We start from the raw sequence: 5,600 nt of genomic DNA on the forward strand, positions 1-5,600 counted from the left end.
ATAATAGAACAAATACCTTAAATATTCCAACATCTACATTCAACAAAACATCTAAAACATACACCTTCAGTGAAACATACAACAATCAACAAGGAGTGGAGAAACAGCAGGGTTTAAATACACAGGAGACATGATGATAACAAACGACAATCAGGTGAGAACAATGACACAGGGCTGGCAGTGATGAGGGCTGGGAATTGTGGGAAGTGTAGTTTTTGACAAAGACTAGTGAAACACAGGGCAGACAACAAGGGAATCGTGACAATCTGGAAGCATGTGTTTTGAAAAAAACTACAGCAATTATGACATTTTACAGTTAAGTGCATGATGTTGAATGGGCATCCAATTTTTGATCTTTAATTCCTGTATTTATTAGTGCAAATACTCAGTTTAGAAATTAGATTAGCTAACCAAGCCCGAACAAATGTAGGCATATATGCATTCAGTTCTACTCAATGTATCTCTAAATAGACTACTTTAGCTTCATCCATCACATCTCTATTTTATCTACAATGCATAAAATTTGAACCCACATTCATTAATATTATTGCGAGCTCATATGTCTTTTTTTTTTTTTTACCAAGGTCACCCTTTGTATTAGAACTACAGGATTTCCTGAGTATTTCTTAGTACTGCTATGTTAAGTGCCTGTGGTTTTTATGTTTTGAGCTTTTCACATATCAGTTGAGACTCTTCATTAGCACATAACCTATACACACAACAGTTTGTAGATGACAATTTGAAAAAAATTTTTTATTGAGAATAAACACAGTGACATGCAAACTGGCAATCATATGAGAGAATCAAATAATAATACTTGTTCCTGTAGCTATTTGCTTTAGTAATTTCCGCACACACACACACACACACACACACACACGTGCTCACATGATAAAAAGCATCTTGGTTACTGACGTAAGCCAAGTTCCCTGATGGAGGGAAAGAGACATTGTGTTGCTGTAGTGACACTAGGGGTCGATCTTGCGAGCCCAAGACACCTTCAGATCTTTGAGAAAAGACCAACCAGAATTGGCGAGTAGAATTTGCATGTCACTTCCCCCTGACATACGGGTATAAAAGAGAGCTGGAATGCAGGATTCATTCAGGTTTGGCACTGAGTAGCCGAGACAAGGTCCTGGCCATTACAGCAGTATAGTACAGCCTGTGGCAAGAGGGACACAACGTCTTGTTCCCTCCATCAGGGAATGGTGGTTATGTCAGTAACCGAGACGTTGTCCTTCTGTCAGGTGTAGCAAGCTATTGTGAGTGTAGAATTCCCAACAACCCGGGGGAAGGAGACGTATCTAGTAAGGGAGCAGGCCGTGCCAACCTAGGCCTTTTCTCTCTAAGTTTTCTCTCCACCGAATATAAGATTTGGCTGGGTCCTAAGAATGTTCATAAGATGCACCTGGGAAGGCTTTCTTTTCCTTTCCTATTCTTTCAGGGGGAAAAGACCCTGCAGAGACCACACCCTGCCCTGAAGGCAGGTTACCTGGGTAACCGAGACCTGTGGAGCATTTACTCCAGTACAGGGCAAGTTAGCACATGTACTGGTTCTGACTACAAATTCCTCTGCTGAATTTGTGAGCCAGAGGACTAGGAGGACGGACATCCAGGGTTCACAGATCATGAACACGAATGGGAGAGAAGAGTGCACGGCTTCACCTCGTGGAGGTGAAAGACTCTATATGCAAGCGGTACACCTCGGCCACCTGCAGCTTCCAGCCCGAACTCCAGGCACTGAGAACACTTGAAGCTCCCCGATCCTCTAATGGAAGTGAGCGCGGTCAAGAGGGCGGTCTTTAATGAGACGCCCTTTAAATCGACTGACTCTAAGGTCCTAGAAGGTCCACAGAGAGGTCCCATGAGAGAAAGAGGCACGGCCTAGGAGGATTCAACCTGCTTACCAAGAGACTTACCTACAACAGCATCGTGGTGTGTTGCTATAGCAGCTACAAGACCTTGAGGGTGGAGAGGGACAGCCGCCCCTCCAATTCTCTTCCAGGAAGGGAAGCACTGACCCGACTGCATATGGGAAGAACACCACTTCACTGTGGGCGGTACACCACTGTGGGCGATATCACCTTCTGCGATAGAGCATCTGCTGTGGCGTTGAGGTTCCCAGGGATGTGAGTGGCCCACAGTGACCTGAGTCACTGCTCACTCCAGAGGAGTTGACGGGCAACAAGAGTGTAAACTGCCTTGGCAGTTTATACAAGCCACTGTTGCCGTGTTGTCCATCCGGACCAACACGTGCTTGCCCTAGATCAACAATAATAGCCTCCCCCAGGGATAGCAACTCGAAGCAGTTGATGTGCCAGCACAGGCGTGGTCCAGGAACCAGTGGCCGCATGCCAGTTGCACATGACACCCCAGCCTGACTTGGAGGCATCTCGTTAATCATGACATGCCTGGAAACTGGCTGTATGGGGATTCCAGCCCACAGGAACGCAAGGTCTGAAAAGGTGGTGGCAGGCGGGCGTGAGAGCCGCATGATTTTTTTCGCAGCACCATGCATACCTTGGGACACGGGTCCGAAGCCAGTGCTGTAGCAGTCTTATATACATCAACCCGAGCGGCGTGACCGCCACTGAGGATGCCATATGCCCCAGGAGCCTCTGAAAGTATTTCAGTGGGACCGACGTTTCCCACCTGGATAAGTTCAGGCAGTTCAGAGTGGACTGCGCGCGCTTGCTTGTGAGGCGCGCTATCATTGACACAGAGTCTAACTCCATGCCGAGAAAAGAGATACTCTGAACTGGGGAGAACTTGCTCTTTTCCCAGTTGACCCAAAGCCCTAAATGGCTGAGGTGCGTGAGTGTGTGCACAGTAACTCTCGAGAGTGCCCTACAATCAGCCAGTCATCAAGGTAATTGAGTATGCGAATGCCCACTTCCCTTTATGGGACAAGGGCTGCCTCTGTGACCTTCATGAAGACGTGATGGGACAGGGACAGGCCGATGGGGAGGACCTTGTACTGATATGCCCAACACTCGAACGCGAATTGTAGGAGGTAAAATCGAGACGTGAAAGTATGCGTCCTTCAGGCCTACCACCGTGAACCAATCTTGCTGCTGGGTGCATGTCAAGATGTACTTCTACGTCAGCATCTTGAACGGGAGTCTGAACAAGGCCCGGTTCAGAACTCAGAGCTCCAGAATTGGCCACAACCCACCGCCCTTCTTCGGAACAATGTAGTAAGGGCTGTAAACTGCCTCACCTTGGCTGGAGGGACAGGCCCTTCTGTAGAAAGACCGCAATCTTCGCCCACAGGATGGCGCCATTCATGCCATTCACTGACATAAGGTGAATGGGCGCCTGGCGAATTGAATCGCATAGCCAAGTCGGATGGTTCTGGCAAACCAACGCAACATGTTGTAAATCGTTAGCCATGCGTCCAAACTCTGGGCAAGGGGCAAAATGGAAGGATCACCTCCGAAGTTCCTGGGGGTGGGGCCTCGCGGCGGGGGGAGCAGGGAGTGCCATGTTGAGGAGCGAGGCTCCGACCCGAGGCGACCGTGCTGAGGGAGCTCTCAAATACTTACCTTGCTCTGTGCGCCTGGCGTAAGGCGGGCCATTGACTGAGGAGGAGAGCCTCTTGGGCTGTCCGGGGTGTGGTTTATGTGGTGCAGCTGGGCATGTGAAGGTGGGGAGCAGTGTTTGTGAGGCCCTGGCTGCATTAGGCTGGCACTGAGGCAAGCTGTCTGTCTTATCCCAGAACTGGACGGAAGCAAACAAGTGTGCTGGGGAATGAGTGTTCCGTGGGAAATTACCTGGCAGAACCGTACCCATTGAAGCCCCCCAATCGCCCTCAGTGTCAACCGGGGCGGCCTCATACCTGTAGGTAGAAGGACCAGTGGGGGGACAGCTGAAGTGGCTTTCCATTGAAAGAAGGAAAGCCGTGACCGCAACGTTGCCATGGTCATGTTTGTGCAATGAGAACATGAACCATCCATGAACGCTTCCTCAAAGTGTTTATTGCCCAGACATGTAAGCGGAGTGATCGTGGCCGTGAGAAGCAGAGAGGGAACGACCGCACCCAGGAAGTCGCCGATATACAACCGCTTGACTCAGAAGAAGAAATCGGAATGAATCCCGCATTCCAGCTTTCTTCATACCCGTATATCGGGGGAGTGGCATGCAAATTCTACTCACCAATTCTAATTGGCCTTTTCTCAAAGATCTGAAGGTGTCTGGGGCTCTCAAGATCGACCCCTAATGTCCCTACATCGACACAACGTTGAGATCATTAACATATGAAAATAATTGATTCTCACAAGAGATTTGCCATAATTGAGTTTAATGTCAAAAGTACTGCTGTTATTATGCCAATAGAGCTTTTCATCAGTGACGTCAATTTGTTGGTGAACCCGAAAAGGCTAGTTCACCATGGGTTCCCTTGGGAAATATCTATGGGTTTTTGTAATAGAGCTGTTCACCTTGTAGTCCAAAAACCTGGAAAATAATTTGCCATGGGTTCCCCCTGGATTTACCTATGGGTTTTTATAATGTTTTTTTGAAAAACATAAGGTCTGTGGTAAACATTGCTTGAAATACTTGGACTACAACATAATTACACACAGTAATACCTCAAACTTTTTAAGCCGTATTGAATAAAAAAAAATTAGAATTAAAATCACTGAGGCTTCAAAATTCACGTTGGAGTTATGACTGTGTGTAATTTATGTTGCAGATCAAAAAGTCCAGGTATCATCAAGTAAAGTTTACCACAGACCTTATTTTACACATAAGTAAAAAAATAAAAATGACGAATTATCTTCCTTGTTCATCTACAAATTGATGTCACGGCTGAACAGCTCTATGAGGTTTTCCAATTTATAAGTAAAATAAGGTCTGTGGTAAACATTACTAATGTAAAAATTGCCCATATTTTTACAAGTAAAAGAGCTTGTGTAAAATCACCATGCAACAACTGCTTTATGCATCACAATGAGCTAGTAGCTAACAGCTAGCGGTCGTGTTATTGTTTTGGTCAGTTTGTGTCATGTTTAAAATGGCCTAAACTGCAGTGGAAATACAAGATCGGAAACGTAAAGCGAGTAGAGTTGAGGTGAGTCGAACTGTAACGTGCAGTGGAAAAGTGCCATAAGGGCTAATAGCCCAGCTTGTTGTTAGAGACTATTTATACTAACTCCGCCCAACACTGTGTGATAGCCTTATATTAATACACCACTAGATGGCACTCAGTTCGTGGTGGTAGTTATGTTGTGAAGTAAGAGAACAGAAGATGGAGAATGCTGCACATATGTTTAGTTGTCCTGTTGGTTCCGAGCATTGTATTAAAGATTCCTGAATTAATATCCTTTTTGTGTTTCTTGTCTACATGAAGACATAACACACTGCCCAGACCAAACTCAAAGCAGCCAATATTTAAAATATTTTATATAAAAATGTCAAATAATGCTGTTGGTTACTGATTATGAGAAGATCTAAAAACGAAAATCCACCAAAATGTCACCTCTCCCAACGTCACATACACTAATGTGACGTTGGGAGAGGTGGGCTGATGCAGGAAGGCAGAATTTAATATAGAACATATAGGAAGAAGAAAACGGCCATCTTTGTGAGGTCGCAGGCAG

The sequence above is a fragment of the Xyrauchen texanus genome, chromosome 26 (genome assembly GCF_025860055.1).
Source record: "Xyrauchen texanus isolate HMW12.3.18 chromosome 26, RBS_HiC_50CHRs, whole genome shotgun sequence".
Lineage (NCBI taxonomy): Eukaryota > Metazoa > Chordata > Actinopteri > Cypriniformes > Catostomidae > Xyrauchen > Xyrauchen texanus.